We start from the raw sequence: 20,999 nt of genomic DNA, 5'->3' as shown, positions 1-20,999 counted from the left end.
GCCGACCTGGTTGACCAAGTGGTTAGCATATCAGCTCTCCAGCCAAGAGACTGCTGGTTCGAATCCCACCAGGGGCATGGATGCTTGTGATTTAACCTTTTACCATATGTACTGCTGTAAACCTGTGTCCTAGCACAGTATGACCTTTGTCTTTGCACCATAAAAATCAAAAATAACTAACTTTTCAGCATCAAATTCCTGATATATAGCTTGGTATCTTTAACACACACACACACACATATATATATATATATACGAAAGAAGACTTGGTTTCGAGTCTAGTCAGCGACTAGAGGAAATTTTTCTAAGCCTTTTTTCAACCGGTTCCCGAGTTAGTCGATCTCTGGCACAGGCAAGTGGGTTTTTCGTCCCGGAAACTCAAGAAAATCGACCGTAGAACCCACATTATTTCAGACATTAAATATATTGTGTTAGGGTTAGGGACCACGAGATGGCGCCACATTTGAGCCGTCTCTCTTCACTGTGTACTGCTTAATTAGTGATAGCCTTGGGCCATCTATCTCTGATTGGTACCAGTGGAGATTGAACTGCCCACTCAGTCTCCAAAAGTTAGATAGGGCTAAATGGCCTCGCCTACTCCCCATATACGGGAATAAAAAGGCGTTAGCTGATTTTTTTTTTTTTTTATATATATATATATATATATATATATATATATATATATCTTCAAGAAAGTATAAAGTATACTGTGATAGTACAATGTGATTAAGTTTATATTCTTATTACTAACTTCCTGTCAATAATTTTCCGACAGATTAGTCTCATTTGTCAGGACTCCAGTATTGTCAATTTTATATTTTGTTTCCTAATTCACTTTTAACTGCTTTAGTCTATCTAGAGCTTAGTCTTCATCTTGATATTTTTTCTGTCATCCTGGCATCAAACACCTGTTTTGCTAACTTTTCTTCTCCCATTATGTTCATGATCATACACCTCAAGATTAGCTATGCTCACACATTCTTGAATGCCAACAATATCAAGTTTCTTCCTAATATCTTCATTTTAATATGATTTTGCCATCTGTTACTTTCCAATTTTTCAACTCATATCTACTTCATCTTTGAACAGCTGTTTTGTTTCTAACTTAACTTTAAATCCATAAGTTAAAATTGATTTGAACATGGTCTTGTATGTTACTAGTTTAATGTTTTGGCTAATTTTGCCCTTATTCTTTATATATTTATCAGGTTGATTGATCCTCCCCACTACACTAGGTTTGCTTATTTTCTTGTCCTCCATGTAATTTGCCTTCTTTACTAATAATTGCTCATCTTGTACATTCTCCATTGAGGAAGCAGGTATTTTCCATGGCACTGTCTGTTTTCCCAGTTTTTGTCTTTATTGCTGAATTTCAGGATTTATTTAGCTATTCATGGGGAATATAGCAAGGAATAGTTCCTTGCTATATTCCCCATGATTTCTGAACACTGTCTTAAAGGGAAAATATGATCTCTTGATAGCTCTTATTTGTGCAGTATACTCTGCTTTTACTTCTCCAAGTTTCTCTTCCATATTTTGTGTTAGCTTCTTCTCAAGTATGCTTGCATAAATCTTACCTAAAGCATTCAGTAGAAATATTCTTCTAGTGTATAATTCTCATATTCACTTTATTTTCCTGTGAACCCAGACCTTGCAACTCAAGAAAAATCAACTGTGGAACTTGCACTGTTTCAGACAATAATATAAATAGTGTTAGATAGTGGAGATTAGCTTCCAACACTTTTCATATAGTTAGTTAGGACTAAATGGCTTCACATACTCCCTGTATTTATTTATTTATTTATTTTTATTTTATGTGTGTGTGTGTTTATTGTATAGATGGGTATATATTGTATGGATAGTAGATAGACCTACTTTAGTCATCTGGAAGTCAGCTTTCTGATGGCTTTTGTAGCTAGAGTGATGAGTACTCCTGATTGCATTTCTCTTGAATATTTTCTGCCACTATTCTGTCACTGCTTGTTAAACAGATTTCTTTTATTCTGTACTTCTTCCTCTATTTCTAAGCATTTTCAATAGCTGCCAGAATATTTTTACTTCCTGATATTTATTTTCTATATTCTTACCAAAGTCTTTCTATGACTTTTATTTAATTACTTTAGTAAGAATGTACTGCTGTGCTTTCACAATGATTTCCCCCCACCCCAGAACTGCTTCTTTAACTCTCTGAGGCTACCATGAAGTTTGAATCTATCTCTTCTTTCATAGAACTTCACTGTGTGCCTCCCTGACTGAATTAATCAATGTGTTCTTCTAAGGTTGACATTGAGAATCAAATCTTTTGTTCTTGTTTTAAAATGCTTCTATTTTCTTGAATACTGTTTATATTTATGTAGTCAAGCCCACAATTTACCGCTTACAGCTGATGAATTTTATAAAACCTTACACATTTTGCTTTTAAGCACGATATTCATTTTTAACCTCCTTAGAAACTAAATGATCACTTCCTATTTCAAATCTCCTATATACTCTTGTATCCTGAAATGTGAAAATATCAGTGTCAACAGTAACATAGTTAATAAGGTTTTGCTATCTCTTGTGTCTTCTCTTACTATGAATTTGTGTGCACACATTTCTTAATTCTAATTAACTAATTTTAATGTATTCATTTTAATTCACAAATTAGGCTGTCCTGTGGAAAAATGAATTTATGAGCATCAATACTACATTCATACGTCGAATACTTTAAACCTCAAAAGTTTGATCCTGCACAACATTGAATTCAAGATTAGTTTCATTCCTTTGGAATGAGGCTTACCATGGAAGCAGTTTTAAATATGAATCTCTTCAAAGAAAGATCTGGAGCCCTGTTACATCCACCTGATTTGAATCAGAATGATAGCCTCTATCTCTCAAAAGTTTGAGAGATTTTCATCCAGTGTAAATATAAAAATGATTCATTATATATTGGATATTATCCTTCTGGTGTGTAGTACTTGCAGTGGTTAATGGATTATTATATTTGTCTTGCATTCTGTACTTACAGTGATGATGATTATACTGTTAGTTTCAGTATAGAATAACTAATAATAATATTTAATATTAGTTATTTAGTGTGTCCAAAGTGTTTTCTCATTTGATTACTATGTCACAGATTCCATTAAAATTAAGCACTGGAAAAAATTTTCTTAGGGTGCTTAAGTTAGATAACTGGGAAGAGATATTCACATGGCCTTTTAAAACAGAGAGATGACTAGGGATTCTGACCTGATGCCCTGTCCTTGGATTCTACAGCATACCTCATTAGCAGGTATCTACCTGGGGATAATGAATGAATAAGGATGGACTAGAAGTTTAGGATTTAGCTGACCAAATTGTATTCTTATTGGCTTGAACTAATATAATGTGATGGTCCAGCATGACAGAATTTCATGTTGGCTAGGGTGTCACCCCCATTAAACAAACCCACTTTCGTTGTTTTCATCAGAGAAGTAAGGTGAACAGTGAAAAGTCAGCTACTGAAGGAAATCCCAGCTCAGCATCAGCAGAGTTCTCAAGATTGACAAGAAACATCAATGGGGGAAAAAATGGAATGGGCAGAAGAATTACATAATTAATAAGTGTTACTGAAATAACAAAGAAAAAAACAGGTGAGATTTTTCTAAGCAACAAATACAAAGTGTTATATTGGCAGTAACCATCGAGGAAAAGAAAGAGAGGCTATGATATTCAACACTAAATACAAGATAATCATCTTGAATGGCAGGCAATACCAAGTAGAGTGATGTGGGCAAATATCGGAATGGAGACTGTGATCCCATAGGAGGTTCTACTAAGGAAAAAATGGAGGAATTAGGGAAGGCAGCTGACAAAGAAAAAAGAAAAGTTGGTTTTTGTTGGAGATCTGTTTAGATCTGATTTCTAAACAGATGGAAATGATTACCAGACATATAGAAATGTTTTGGGAAATTTTGGAGAAAAGAGCAAAACTAATAATAATATTAAGTACCTGTTGGATTTCTGTTCAGGATATGGACTAGTTATTACTAGCCCATATCTTGAAGTAGTCCAAATCAGCTTATGCTCTGAGAGAATACAGAGAAAAATAGAAGAAAGTTTTATGGTGAAAACTGGTTAAACAAAAGTTCATTAGAAGAATTTGGCAATAATATAGAAATAAATATCAGGAATGCAGTAAAATATCCTGGAGGCCATGGAAAAATATTAGAGATGGAGGAAAACGTACTGTAAAAGGAATCAGAGATGATAAAGGTGACATTAAAACTGAAGATACTTTAGATGGCTGGAGTAATTACTTTGAACGATTGCTAAAATAAACAACCAGTAACAGTACTAGGAGAACAACATCAAAAACCTGAAATGTGGAAAGGCAGCTAGATTAGATGATTTTGACCAGAAATGCTCAAATATGGAGAAATAAAATTTTTACATGACTACACTGCATAATTCAGATGGTCTGGACAAGGGATCAAATTCCAGATATTGAACTAAAGTTGTAGTACCATCGGTGAAAAGGAACATAAAACTACATTCACAGTTCAAAGCATGCATGAGAAAAGGCTAAGAAAAATTGTGAAAGCAAAACTTTGCTTTCACAATTTTGCTCGAAGTCGCTGTCACTCCGAAATGAGTTTCTTCTTCTTGTTCATCACTTGAATCATCACCAAAAATGTCCACATCACTTTGATTTCTTCACCATGCTGAAAAGAATCATCTATAAACATCTTACCATCATGATGAACTAAAGTGAACTTGTTTCTTTTTCCTGCAAGTGGCTATTTTTAAATCAGTGATGACAACAGCAGCACCATTTGTATTTCATAAACACAGGAGTGCTGCCTGTCAAAAGCAAATGCAAATTTTCATTTAGAAAAATATTCCTATGGATAGTAGCAGAAGTCTGGAGAATTGTCTTCCAAGGCAGTATGAGAAATCAAGACGACTTGATCCCAAAATTATCTTGGACAACATGTAACACCATCAACCATTAGAATGTTAAGAAAAGCTAGAAACATTGCTCTAGTCCAGTGTTTCTCAAAATTTTTAGGTTCTAGCCCACTTAAACAAAACATAACTCAGCAGCCCACTACTATTCCTTACTTCCATCCCTTATTGATATGGCGTATATTATCATGAGAGATGAACCTTCATATGCAATCCCTAAGTACCAAATTGTGGAGTAGTTGATATAATATAGACAACCATATTTTTTCAGTGGACAATTAAGTTGGATGAAAATCAGGAGAGGATTTCTCTGTCTGCAGTGACACATTAACTGATTTCATCTACCATTATGCATTGGCATGTTGAAATATACAGCATCTGGCAAAATATTATGCATATTATATTGAAATTAAATAAATTATGTAAACACTTAAATTAATGGGATTTTTAATATAGCATATTTTAAACTGTATCTGAAAATTTACAGACTAAGATTAAAAAAAAAAAAAAATTATTTACAAATAAAAGTTGTGATCAACCAGGAAAACCACACATCCCACTAATCCATTAACTTTAATCCATTAATAGGCATCTTCTATGCTGTTTGGAAATAACATTCACTTGGTAAATAAAACAATTGCTAGTATGGGTTTATTTTTTAAAAAAAAAATCTTTTCTTCATACTTGTGATCTTTACATGCAGAAAAGAAATTCTGTCTGAAGATAGGGGTTTGATAATGCCCATATCTCTAGATATGAAAAAGTTTTTCTTCAGGTAACTTTAACCCAAGTTTTAGGAAAATTCTTTATGTTTAGATTTTCTATGAAGAAATCTTGAAATACTTAAGTGGTTGCCCATGAGATCTCTGAAGCATTTGAGGTTTAGCAAAAATAGTCGTTTAAGTAATCTCCCACCTGCCTTTAATTTTTGGAAAGACTTACAGTTCAGTTCCCTTTCTTTCTCTATAGATGGAGTTTTATCCTGAAATGCAGGAGGTGTAAGCCTCGAGGCTCCATTTCTTCATTCTTTTAATTTTATATATATATATATGTAGAAATTTTTTTAACTTGGATATATTATGTATTCAAGATACCAAGTAATTTTATATAAACTTGGTTTTTAATCCTATTTTCCAAGTGAGCAAACAGACAAGTAAATTAAGTTTGCACGTAGTCCATGTCTGAGGCAACTTGTGGTAAAGGTGGATTAGGATCTGATCACTTTCCTTAGTATTTTTCTCTTAACATAAAGCACATCCCCTTGCGGAGATGTATGATGCTATACATTAAAGGCAATGGTCACTACCCATACCGGTTTCGACCTTTATTGAGGTCTCGTCAATAAAAAACCGGTATGAGTAGTGACCATTGCCTTTAATGCATAGCATCATACATCTCTGCAAGGGGATGTGCTTTACATTAAGAGAAAAATACTAAGGAAAGTGATCAGAGCTTAATTCACCTTTACCACGAGTTGCCTAGAGTGGCACTACCATGAGTTGCCTCAGACTTGCACTACGTGCAGGTGCAAACTTGACTTACTTATCTGTTTGCTCACTTGGAAAATAGGATTAAAAACCAAGTTTATATAAAATTACTTGGTATCTTGAATATATAATATACCCAAGTTAAAAAACTTTCTACATCTATCTCTCATCCTGAGATTTTATTTAATAAGGTCAAAGCACCTTGTGGCAACTTGTTTAGGTAAAATTCATATAAGCTCTGCATTACTTCAACCTTAGCATTGTCTGGTCTGGCTCCCACTGACGAGACCTCAATAAAGGTCGAAACCGGTATGGGTGGTAACCATTGCCTTCAATGCATAGCATCATATATCTCCGCAAGGGGATGTGCTTTACATTAAGGGAAAAATACTAAGGAAAGTGATCAGAGCTTAATTCACCTTTACCACGAGTTGCCTAGAGTGGCACTACCATGCGTTGCCTCAGACTCGCACTACGTGCAGACACACACTTGACTTACTTGTCTGTTTGCTCACTTGGAAAATAGGATTAAAAATCAAGTTTATATAAAATTACTTTGTATCTTGAATATATATATATATATATATATATACATACACATACCCAATTCTCCATTTACACAGTAGACTGGTTCCAAAAATAATTGTGTAAATGAAAACCATGTAAAAAAAGAATACAGTGCATATGAAAAAAATAGAAGAATGGTTCCAGATTAGCAGAGCTAATCTCAGGCAGTATGGTCAGAATGGGAGAGGAAAGACTAGCAAAACAAGTGTTCTCTGCCATTTCGGCAGGAAAAAGATCCAGAGGAAGACCAAGATATAGGGGGATTGATAGTGGAAAAAGTGCCTTAGAAGATAGAAATATAAGACTTGACAATGTTGGAGTCTTGACAGGTAACAGATTGAGGAAAATTGTACAAGGGGTTCCAGATGTTAAAACCCAATACAAACAATAAGTTATTTTCAAACAACACACATATATGTATGTGCATCTCTTAAAGAAATAGTGTGTCACTAATAAAACAGAAATTCAAAAAGGTCCAAATAAATCTGCACATATGGTTATTAGTTAAATTTTATTTGCTGTCACTTTCTGACAGTAGTCTGACTTTGTGCATTCTTTTGTGTGAGACTGGAATTAAATCACTCCATCACTTGAAACACTTTGGCCATCCTGTTCATACCGCAATGATGAAACGTTTTCTTCAGTAAAAGGAACCAAATTATCAATAATTTCCAATAATTCTGAAGGTTGATTTTTCTTTTTTACTACGAATTCTGTAATAATCGTTGAAATCCTGTTTTGACTAGATCTTTGTATAATTCTTCATATTGCACCATACATGACTTCAGTTCATGTTTAAACTGTTCAGCTCATTCAGTATTTGGATCATGTGTAATGACTTTGCAAATTTACTAAACATTTGAAGCCCTTCTTAATTAATCCTGCAATGAGTAGAATGTCTTCATCATCGTCACTTTTTTCTTTTTCATCGAGATTCTCAAGGACAGCTTCTATGATTTTGTCATCACTAACAGCCTTGTCAACCATCAATATCAATATCTGTGGACAAAAAATCATGAAATCCTTCTCCACCAACTGCATGTGCTAATCTGATGGTATTAGCACATGCAGTTATATGCAAAGATACAGGATTTTTCTTTCTCACACATTCTGGCCAAGTAGCTTTCCAGCATGCATTTAAAGTTGATGGTTTCAATTCTGATAATGCCAACTTAGCAAGTTTGATGCAATCCAGAATGGAAAATTTCTTCCTCATATCAATAACTGTCAGTAAATTATCCTTATCTAGTTTATCCAAAGTGTATCGGAATGTCCTTTTTATGTGGTAAGTTTTGAAGGTAGTGATCACACCCTGGTCTAGTGATTGTATTAGGTGGCAGAAAACAAAATTCCACATTCGGGTGTTAGTCTAAAACAGGATGGACAGGCACATTGTCTGTAATCAATAAAACTTTAAAGTCCAGATTTTTTTCCCATCAAATGGCATTTAACTTCTGGAACAAAACATTGATGGAATCATTCATTAAAAATTTCTTTTGTAACCTAACCTTTTTTATTTGCCTTCCAGTGCACTGGTAACATGTTAAAATCCACTCCTTTCATTGCCCGTGGTCTTAGGGATCAATTAATGAGTAATGGTTTTAATAAATGATATCTTGAAGCATTGCTGCAAAATAATAGATTACACGATCCTTAGCTGCTTTAAAGACACCAACACTTTTTTTGTGATTTTGCTATATAAGTTCTACTTGGCATTTGTCTATATTCTGTAGCATAGAGTAATCCCTGATATTTAAAACATCAAGAGGTTCCCCAAAATTCAAGTTTAAGTACATGTGCCATACTAGGAAATGATAATTACAGTAATCCCTCGATTAATGTGCCTCCAATTAGTGCATCATTTCTTTTCTATACTCAAATTCGATTAGTGCACCTATATACATCTTAAAAATAGATTTTACAGATTTTAAAATTTTTCTATCTATACATATTTTATGGCTAACTATTTTTTAAAAAATCACTCACCAGGATGAAATAATTTAGTTACTGATTTAAAACATTTTACAAGGTTACTTAAATTAAGGGGATGTTAAATCCCACATAGTTTTAAAACCGAATAAGAAACTCAAAGATTGGAATCAGAGAGTTTCTTGCCAAATATAGTAAACTATAAAGTATCGGCGAACACTTAGCGTGAGCTAATGCAAGTGACCCTAGTACGTAGTACAATACCGGACGACTCGTTGCAAAGGTGGGGAAAGTTCAGATCGTTATTCTTAGGTATTTTCCATAATGTAAAAACACATTTTCTAGGAAATGTATGCTGTTATTACATTATGGAGTGAGGTCACTACCCAGACCGGTTTCAGCCTTTTTTGAGGCTTCATCAGTGAGTAGCTAGACCTAATACCAAAGTGTATAGCGAAAAGAACTTATATACTCTGTGAACGAGTTTTCCAAACAGGTGCAACCATTAAGTTACTAGTTACTAGTAATTTTACAATGTTATTTTTTAATGGCACACTAATGCTATTTCCATGTACGCTGTATTCCAAATTTACCCCAAAATTTATGTGGTCTGCTAATTTCATGGCATTTTGCTGATCACATCTCGTGCCTCCTTTGTAATTGTGTTTTCCTTATTTTTTTTTTATTTTAAAGTATTTTCCCAACCTTTCATCAGGAGTAAAAGAATTAGTGAGCAAAAAAGTGGAAGTGGGAAAATGATTCTAAAAGTAATCTCATTGGAAGAAAAACTTGAAATAATAAAGAAAAATGAACAAGGCAAGTCCATATCAAAGACAGGACAAGAAGACAAAAATGGGTGAATCAACTATAAGAGCAATTTTAAGCAAAGTTGCTGAATGCAAAGAGAAAGGTAAGGCTGCTTCAAGTTCATCATGCATGCAGGCCTCTCGAAATCAAAGTATTGTAATGATTGAAGAGAGACTTCTTTCTACATGGATCAAAGATTGTAACCAAAAACGGATCCTGTTAAGCACTGACCTTATTAAATCAAAAGCTTTGAGTCTCTTTGCAACTTTGAAAGGAAGGACTATCAATGATGGAAAAGAAGAATTCCACGCTAGTGCTGGGTGGTTTGAGGCGTTTCAAAAACAGAAATAGCCTATATAATGCCCTGATCACAGGTGAAGCTGCAAGTACAGATTAAGGAGGTGGCCACAAATTATCCAGAGATTTGAAGAAAATTGTGGAAGAAGGGGGCTATTTGTGACCAACAAATATTTAATGTTGATAAAACTTGCCTTTTTTTTGCAAGTGAATGGCCAAATCAGAGAAATTTCAGCCTGGTTATAAAGTCACCAAGTCAAGTGAAATTACTGCTAGTAATATGTGAGCTGTTTGGAAGCACATTCTTCCACATTGTGCAGATAATTTTTAGAGGCTTTTCAAATGAATCTAAGTTGATTAAATCTCATTCTGAGAAATTGAGTGACTTTGAACCTGCTAAATTTAGATGCACAGAGGGAAGATCCTGAAGAATATTTAATCACTGTCAAGCCCAAAGAGATTTCACAGAAACAATTTGAAAATATTTTTCGTACATTCGAAGTTTTTAAGCAGCAATGCTTAGAGGCTGACCTTGATGAAGAGAGAAGCAGTAAAATTTGCAGTAGTAGAACAGAAAATAGGGCCATACCACCAGTTGTATATGAAAAAAGAAACAGAATGCCTGTTAAACTACGTTAGCTCAATTCATTGTTAAGAAGTAGAATTATAAATTTATATTCTGAATATGTTGTATTATCTTTCAGCTTCATGGTTTTCCTTTAACTAGGCCTTGAGACATACCCTAATCCTTTTGTAAAAAAAAATTACAAAGGATCAAAAAAGAAATTTGAGGAATGAATTATACTTTTTTCCCATAGGTTATTATATTCAATTAGTGCATTTTCGATTAATGTGCCTGTTTTAAAGATTGCATTAGTCTCATTAATCGAGGGATTGCTGTATAATGGAAATACTCTTTTTAACAGAACTGAATTCAAACAGAAATTTTAAAAATATGCACCATTTGAACCATGTGAAATCAAAATATACAATGTAAAAATAGAATTGCTTTTGTTTTCTGAACTGTGTTATTTCGAAATTATGTAAAAAAAAAGCTGCATAAAAAGAGAATTAGGTGTATATTTCTTCATTTACTTTTTTTGCTCTACATCAGTAGCTTTCTTCAGTTGATTGCAAATCCAATCTGTAATATGTTGATAACAGTTTCCCTTGGCATGCAACTTTTTATTTTATAAATCTTGCATTGTGCTACTTATCAAAACTTCTGGAATATTTAATTCTGCCTCCCTTATTCCTTATTACTGATTTCCAAACCATTCTTCGATGGATTAAATGATTTTGTTAGCTTCACTGCTGGTAAACATTTTTGTGTGTTATTTTTTGAGTTGGAGGGGGAGTGGGGGAAGAAAGACTTCATTACTTGCTAACTCTTGATAGAGAAGGAACTTGCCTAGATAGCGGTTTGTTAACACTCCTATCTCTAGGCAGTAGCCAGCTTGGTTTGCTGAGTGGCACTCTCCAACCAGTGGGTTCAAATCCTGCTGCAGGCATCGATGTTTGTGATAGTTTTAGCTTGTGTACTGCTATAACTTTTGATATGGTGCAGTATGACCTTTGTGGTCCATGCACCATTAAAAAAACCATAAATCATCATCATCTAAAATAGATTTCTCTGTTTGGGATAACATAACCTCTACTTCAATTCTACCTTGTATAATTATATCACCCAGCATCCAAGAAACTTGGCTTTCTCTTTTGCTGCAGACATTACTTCTCAACTACTATAAATACAAATCGCAAATCCATCTAATCTTGGATTGTTGTTCTCGTATCTCAGGAAAATAACTAAAAATTCTTTATTCTATATAGAGGAGAATAATCAGTTTGATTAATGACATCTCTTTCTAATTCTCTCCTCAGACATTTAGTTTCTGTTAAATGCATTTTTGTAAATATTTCCATCATTAATATTTATCAAAATTAGTGTCAGTAATTCTCTTTCCATTCCACACACAGACACAAATACACACTTTTTTTCCTAATCTTGTTTACAAATACAGTAATCAGCTACCATTTATTAGCAGTTCAGGTTCAAATTTTCAGACACATTCTTCTTATATTCGCTAAAAAGTCTAACTCTCATGTCTTCAGATCTAATCTTAATAACTTTTTTTTCTCTCTGTACCTTCCTACCATTCATGGTACTTATCAGTAATTTACCTGGAGCTTTACGGGAATCTGCATAAGAAGTGTCTTGACAGTATATCTTCACAAATCATTAAAATTCATTAACATTGCAAAGGAACATACTTAGTAGACATGTAGTTAATGTTCGAGGCCTACAAACTTTCGAAAGGGTCATATAGGATACAAATAGCTGGAATTTTTCATATTATGCAGGATGGAGACAGGACAAGAGGGCATCTATGGAAATTGAAAATGAATGCAGTGAAGAATGGGATGAGAATTAGATTTTTCTCTCATAGGGTGGTGCATGATTGGAATGAATTGCCTTTAGAGTCTGAATGAAGATAGTGTGAATGTACAATCCACACCAGCTGGTGTGGATAATATGTGGCCTCCCTCAATGAGCATCTGACTCCTTAAAGGTCTCTCGTAATAATAATAATAATGATTAATGTGTAGAAAATATAGTGTGTGTGTGTGTGTGTATATATATATATATATATATATATCTTTCTTGTTATAATGGAGAGAAGAGAAGATCTGCATTCAAAACAAACATGAGTCATGGCATGTGTTTACTTACTCATGTCCATATCGCAGTTGAGTAAGCAGAAAAATGCTATTAGAGTTTAAAGGAAACAGTGGTTAGTTTTTTGAAATTCAAATAGGGTTACATAACTCATTCATTATTACAGGCCAAAAAAAAGTGATTACTTCCCAAATTTTTAGATAGACATGCAATCAGAAACAGTTGAGATTTAGATGATGTGCTAAAGTTTCACAAGTTTCAAATAACTGATGATCAAGTTTAAATTGATTTGGGTACATTATCGAACAGACATAGATCTTTAATTATATCTTTAAAGTTGGTGCTGCTTTTAATGTAAGAACTGGAGTGACCCATGAGGTTTCTAAGAAGACTAGAAACATGTTTAGCAAGACAGTACTTTGGATAATTATTACACTCAACAGAAAGTAATGGTTGGCCTTTTATTTTGCACTTTGAGAAGACCATGGATATGTGGAGGCAAGCATAATGAATCCACAATTTATCAGTAGTGAATGTATCGCAAGAATGTACCTAGTGCAGTACAGATCTAGGTTTGTTGGATAATGAAAAAAAATCATTATTTTCTTTGCTGTAGTATTCCTATTCACCAACAAACCACTTCATGAAATTTTTCAGTTCTTACAGTGTGATATTCTCGAGGATATTGTTAACTAATTTAATTCTACCATAAATGTTGGCCATTTATTTGACAAAATAAGTTGTATAAGCAAATTGAGGCAACAGCTTCACCAGCTTTGACTTACTATTTTATGGAATATCTGTGTGGAACTAATTTCAACAGTCATAAACAGCATCCCAGAGATATAATGAAGGAGGATCATGGGTTTCAACTGTAGTGGATGACAGATATCTCTGATTATCTGCGTTTTGAAACAGGAGTGCTACCCCGAATCAGTGATTTGATCACACATGGGCTACAGGAACATTGGTATCTGCTTTCACTGTGTGAAAGCAGACACAGGAGAAAACATCTGAAATGGGGGCCAGCCAGGTCCTCTGACTTTCAGCATGTCTACCTAAAGCATTCCAGACATGCTGAATAGGATGAAAGTCAGGGGACCTGGCTGACCAGTCCATACATACGATAATCTCTTCTTGAAGATATTGGTCCACAAGCTTCACTACAGGGTGTTCGGGATAAATTTGACATATTTATAATTAATTATATTTTTCCGTAAGTTACATGTATTAACACACACTTCTCTTCATTTAAAAGTTTGGACCCTTCTTCATTCACATACAAGATGTCAGAAAGGATGGATAGCTGGAACCCACCTGAATCATGGAAGAGAATAACTTGTATCATGATGATTCGTGCCCGCCATCAAAATAAGGATATTACGACTGCTGCCCAATGCTCCCTGAATACAGTAAAAACAATCAGGCATGAACTAGAGACTTGCAATGGTGACTACGAGGATGTAGCAAGAAGAAAGATCCCTAGCAGACGATCTGATTGCGTTCGTACAGCAGAATTCCTCGCAAATCTGCAGGAACAGGTGTTGAAGAACCCTGGCATTGGAATTCGGGCTTTGTTCGTGGAGTTGCTAACTGTAGTCAAGCCCTGGATAACAAGGGTAGGCAATGGTAGGCCGTATGTATGGCAGCAGGATTCGGCCCCTTGCCACACCTCTGGGAAAAGTCAAAAATGGTTGTCTGAAAATTTCTACGACTTCACCAGTCCAAATGTTTGGCCTCCAAACTCCCCAGACCTTAACCCCATGGATTATTTTATATGGGGCGCAGTTGAAAAAGACACCAATCGCACTTCCAGTAATACAAAAGCCCAGTTAATGGATAAAATTAAAACAGTTTTTGCGGCCCTTCCCAGGGAGACTGTAGCATCAGCTTGTTCGAGGTTCCGAAGCAGAATTGAAGCTGTGATCGATGCTAATGGTGGTTATTTTGAGTAAATCTTGTTGATAGTATTGTAATTAACTCTGCCTGTAATGTTTTTTTGTCAATTCATTAAATTTAATAGATACAAAGAAGATTTTCTTTTTCCTTACGAAACTGTCAAATTTATCCCGAACACCCTGTATATAAGGACACACATTATCATTTTCAAGGATACACAGTCTTCCTTACTGCACTCACATATGAATGAACATTGGATAGGAACACAGGACCTGGTCCCTATAAGTTGGTTGTATTCATGGTGCCCCTAGGAAGCACATACAGGTTGGCGCATCCACCCAATGACATGTTTACCCAAATTATCACAAATCATCATCATAAGTGTCCCTTTTAAGATTAGAGGGATGATAACATGTTCCTGGTTCTCTCCAGATCAGAGCACACCTGATATATCGCTTTGTAGAGCAAATCAGGACTTGTCTGTGAACAATTCTGACCTCTCCCTGTTCTTGTGTACAGTCGACATGGAGCCTGGCCCCCATTTCAGATGTTTTCTCCTGTGTAGTGTGGGGATAGGGGCATGCTGCCCTTAACCTCACTCCCCAAAACCTTGAGGGACTAAGGAGAGCTTTTCAGGAGCAATGGTTAGTATTACCAACTTAGCTGCTGGACACTAAAATCTTGTATAGAAAGAATTTTGTATAAAATTCTTATATACTGATTTTACTTGAGAAAGAAAGTTAATGCAAAATACTTGTAGTTAAATTAACAAATTTTTCATGAGTGTAATATGTAATCTAGAGAAAATTATTAGAATGAATTCACTAAATTATTTAACAACCAATATGTAATCTGTAAAAATATTAGAATTTGCTAAGTTATTTGACCGCCAAAATTGTACAAACAAAGAGATAGTCCAGACAGGATTAAAATGTAGACCTGAGGCTATCATAAGGCGTGAAGGTCAGCGAGTTACGGAGTTTTCCTGCCATGACTCAGCGATTTCATTGGGGGGGGGGGAGGTACCCCTGGTATAGCATCTGGGGAACTCGATCTAAAGAAGTTCCAAAGCCGTCAAAGTAGAATAAAAGGGAAGAATCGAGGGGCCAAAGGGCTCTCTGTTCCTGGCTCTCGCTATGAGGAGTTTCCTGTGTGTCCTGCCGTTCCAAGGACGTGGATTCACGTCCCACCAGCAGGAGTTCGACGATGATAGGAGGTTCGTAGCAGCAGTGACGGTCTATTCCAAAAATCCCACCACTAAGTTCCTTGACGATCTCTGAGTGTGCTGTATCATCGATGTCGTGAAATTGTGCCCGTGTGTGATTTTAACCTGAAAGTAGAAGAACGTGTTCGCAATCTCTAGGATCTTGTATACTGAACTGGCTGACAAGGTAGCAAGTAACATTTTATGTACAACTTTCCTATATTGAGAGATTTAAGGCAACGATTGCGATCCTTTAGTTTGTTAGCATAAAGAACAGTAGTGAAGTCGAAATGCCGTACTTCTAAGTAATTGTGAACTGGTTGTTTGCAGAGTTCTCAGGAATTAGCTAATGTTATATAATGAAAGGGGAATTGCATGTAAAAGTTTTAGTTAAGTCTAATACTGTTTATAACCTGAGTTAAATTAATTTAAAGTTTGAATAAGTCTATCCATGTGTCTGATTTCTGTGTGAGCATATTTGTTTTCTTTGTCATTAAGCTTAAGCGAGAAATGCTAGTTTAATCGAGTGGAGAACCAGACATGTGATTTACATTGTTTCCATGTTATTTAGTGAGTGAATTAGAGCCAGATATTTTGATATGTGCAGTATTAATCTTTGTAATTCATTTCAGATTTGTAAGATCAGTGTTAGAGAAAGCCAGCTAGTTAGACAAAGGAATTGGCTCCAGCCAGAGGCAATTTCTAAATCTAAACTACACACATGTGAAAGTAGCATAGTTATGACCTTGAGAGGGTGGGGTGAATAAAATTGTAGACTGAAGGATTAAAGATGAAAAGACTAGCTCAAGCAACAGTTACAACTTGGAGTACGACTGTTAAAGAAGATAAGATGAGAAATAATATTGAATACATCTCGAATAAAGTACAGGTAACCCTCGTATAATGCGGTACTTATATAATGCAATCTACAAATTGTAATAACCCTTGTTGAACGCAGTTTCAATATAAAACAGTATATAAACTCTAGTAGTCCTTTATCTTTTCATATATTTTTCAACGCGCGACTTAAAAATCAAATTTTATCTTCATTAAATTTGTATCTGCCCGTATCACTTATGTAGTTATAAGTAGCAAATTTATTTTAAGGGCCAAAATAAACTTTCACATGCATGTACATCAATTGTTTACCATACAAAGTATTTATTGTTGAAAATTGTCTTCGTTTTCTGCCAGGAAAGCGCATTAAAAATCATAAGTGTTAATCTCATGCTGAGGACTTTATTTTTTGGCGAGTTACATACAATATGTAATGCTTTTTTTATGTGAAAAAAATTATTTTTATAGTAATGGCCACTTAGAGCGCTTTTGCGATATGCGCATTTGTTAATAGGGATAAACCCATCCACTGTAAACTGCCAAGGTAACAATTGAACAAGATTGAAGATACATTCGGTTTCGATCAGCACATGAGACTCAACCTTCACGAACTTCTTCATAAGTGCTCCAATCTCTTCAATAGTGAATTAATTGATGGGGAAATAAATTTAAATGAGGAGGAACTGGTACAACTAATAGATGACCTCGAACCAAATGGTGGGGAAAGTTCAGCCAAAGATTCGGATTGTGATGAATCCGTTAAAGAATTCAGTTTAAAGCAGTGTTTCTCAACTTTTTTTTGGATCATGCCCCCACCTCAACGTCTCAAAGATGTTGATGCCCCCCCCCCCCCCCAGCATGATAGTCAGTCACGTTCTGAAAAAGTATAACATAAATATGTATATGTACATTTTCTAATTGCCCCCCTGTGGGGCATACGCCCCACGTTGAGAAACAAAAAGAAATTAGCAGAAGGATTGAACTTGGCAAGAAAGTTATTTTATAATGATCTCTCAATGGAGCGCTCCGAAAAATTCACGAGACAATTGGATATTTGTTTAGCTCCGTATTATGAACTTAATAAAAAATTGCAGCATAGTGGTAAGCAAGGTCTTATTACTGACTTCTTGATAACTAAACCAGCCGAAGTATGCAATGAGAATTATACTAATGATATCCAAGAGATTTCAAGTGATGATGACGTCCAGCCACTCGTAAATAAAGAACATCTACAAAAAGTTAGTTTTGAAGAAAGTGATGGCGATTAAAATATGCACTTTATTTTATTTTGCCTAAAACATTATGTGCAATGAAGTTGACGTACAATTTATAATTTTTTATAATTTTATACTATGGATTTTGTTTTATAGTTTATATGTTTTCTTAATTTACATGAATTAAGAAAACTTAATTCATGTAAACTGAATTAAATAAAAATATATTTTTGTTGGATATGTCATTGTTTATATAATCTTAAAAAAAAAAAAAAAAATATTTCGGAACCTAGCCCTACTTTTTCTGTGTGATCTAAGTCGCATAACGTGATTTATATAATGCGCCATTTTTGTGGAACCCAACATCCACATTATACGAGGGTTACCTGTATACATAAAAATGCAATCAATTTTAAAGAATATAAAAGCATTTATATTTATAAAGCCATTATAAGAGCCTCTATAGCTTGGTCAGTATAGACGGAAGCCCTTTGGTTGGAAAGACCTGGGTTCAATTCTCATCAGTGATGTGAGGAACCTTTATCTGATCTCTTTCGACTGAAGGTGAGTTTAGCTGGTCTCATATGGAGGTAGGGAGATTTTTTTTCACCCAGAAACTCGGGTTTTTCATCCCCCAGAACAGGCAAATTGGTCCCGTGAACACACACATGGAATATGGTCATGAATACATCCCAGCCATATGCTGGTCCCAAGCCCAGATAAAATGGGGGGGGGGGAGCAATGGTGAACTATCCTGTAAAAAATCTTACCAGGAACACTTTGCGCAATGCCTAAAGTCACCTATGGTCGGAAACTACTGAAAGGGAAAACCAGGTACACCATTATAGAAATGAAATGTCATTATGAGCACTGTATTGCTGTGAGGGGGGGGGGACCATATTCCTTATTGAAGCATTTTGACCTTTTGTTTTTGGCTTCATGTACCCATTTGTTACAGAATGAAACTTTACAATTTTTGTGGGCATTTCTTTCACATCTCATATTATACTGCTTTTCACTGAATTGCGTAAAAATTCATCACAGTTTTTTTTAGTTATCATGATTTTTCTCTTTGTTCCTTAATTTATGGAAACCGATATATTTTGGAAACTGTCTTATTTGCTACCATATGCTGAGGATATACTCTCTCTTCCTGGTATTTATCAAGTACTCTCTTCGTGTCAACTTTGTTATTTTAGTCAGATGGTTGTTCTGCTGAGATTAGAATCTAGAAATATCAGGACCACATGAAATTCCTGTAATCTGATAATGCTAGACACAGTTCTTTGGAATCAAACCATAATTCTGCCAAATTGATTTGAACTTGATCATATGTTCAGTGGAAATTTTGAAACCCATTTCTGATTACATGTCTGTCTCAAAGTTTTGGGAAGTAACTTTTGAAACCCATTTTTTATTACATGCCTGTCTCAAAGTTTTGGGAAGTAATCACAATTAACTATTCTTTTTTGTGATGTTGAATGAGTTATGTAGCAGTGTATTTGAATTACAAAACTAACTATTGCTTTCATTGAACTCTAGTTCCCCTATTTATTCATCTGTGACTGAGACATGAGTAAACACCTGCTACATGACCCATGTCTGTTTTGTATGTTAACCACCAATCTACTGTTATCTCCCTGATGATGATGTCTGTTTAATATAGAAGAAATTATTATACAATATCATACTTCTCCTTAAACCCATTAACAGACAGAGCACTCACAACTAATTCTGGTAACTCATTCCACTCATTCACAATTCTCCAAGCAAACAATCTAGTCCTCACACCCCTGCTGGCCATACCTTTATTCAGTTTCCAGGGATGGCCCCTTGTTCTGGTCCCTCTAGCCAAGTGCTGAAACATTTCCCCTGCATCTATGTATAAAATACATTTAAGCAACTTAAATGTTTCAATCATATCCCCTCTTTTTTTCTCCTATCTACCAACTGCTGAAATCCACACACCTTCAATCTATCCTCATAGGGAACATTCCACAGGCCACTCACCATCTTGGTTACTCACCTCTGAATCTTCTTCACCGATTCCTCATCCCCAAGAAACCAGGGATCCTTACTTGAGCACAGTAATCCAGATGTGGGCATATCAAGACCTTATAAAGAGGAATAACAACTTCCTTATCTCTACTTATTAATGGGGTCTTCAATAGCCAAGTAATCTTATGGGCAACCTTAGCGATATGTCTTCTAAATTTCTCTGTCTACTACCACCCCTAAATCTCTAGCTTCATCTATTTCCTGGGATACGTTGCCATCAATTTGATACACAGCTTGTAATCTATTTATCCCAATGTGTATAACTTTACATTTCTCGACATTAAACTGACACCCATTAACTTTTGCCCATACTGACAGCTTATATAAATTGTCCTGCAACTCTCCACATTGTCTTGATTAACTAGTATTACTCTACCTAATTTTGCATCATCAGCAAACAACTGAATATCTCCTTTCAAGTTATTTCCTATATCATTTATGTACAAATTAAACAACAATGGTCCCTACACTGAGCCTTGTGGCACACCACTAGTCACCTGTTTTCACCTTGATTCTGCCCCTACATATACCACTTTTTGATATCTGTTCAACATCCACCCTCTTCTCCGCTTAACCAGTGTCATATCCATTTCCATCTGCTAAAGCAGATGATAGTCTTAACTTAGTGAAGTTGAACGAAGTATATGCCAAGTAAAGTAAAGTAAATAAGTTAAGACAAGATAAATAAAATAAATAATTAGATTAAATTTTACAATGGCACAGTTGGCAGGATAAAATCCATATAATTAATATCAAGTATTGTGAATAGAGATAGTTTTAGCAAAAAGAACAGGTAGTTAGCAATTTGTAAAAGAAATGCGTACTGACAATACTGATTGTGACCTTACTAGCTCTGACATAATGATGGATGACAACGAGTTCTTTAGGACTGTAAATCCTCACCTTGTTATTCCATCATTCTCTGGAGACGATAATGATGACGTTTATTCTTATTTTAGTTTTGTAGAAGAGTTAAGAAAGATAGGGAGATGGTCGGACTTCCAGTTACTGATTCTTCTTAGAAACAAACTGGTTGGAAAAGCAAAGATTTTTTTTAAATTCTTCTCCCATACTTAGGGACACTTTGGAATACTCTA

At 35.0% G+C, this 20,999-nt stretch overlaps 1 protein-coding gene across 1 annotated transcript in view; it reads left to right on the top strand.

Annotated features, from left to right (window-relative positions):
• The window catches only part of LOC150101744 (vacuolar protein sorting-associated protein 37C-like), a 70,924-nt gene that overhangs the window by 27,977 nt on the left and 21,948 nt on the right, over window positions 1-20,999 (top strand). The window lies entirely within an intron of this gene.

Source organism: Typopeltis vanoorti, chromosome 11 (genome assembly GCF_054136105.1).
Source record: "Typopeltis vanoorti isolate ZY-2024b chromosome 11, IOZ_Tvanoo_1.0, whole genome shotgun sequence".
NCBI classification, from domain to species: domain Eukaryota; kingdom Metazoa; phylum Arthropoda; class Arachnida; order Uropygi; family Thelyphonidae; genus Typopeltis; species Typopeltis vanoorti.
Note: the sequence above shows the minus strand (reverse complement) of the source record. Positions and strands in the feature narration are given on the sequence as shown.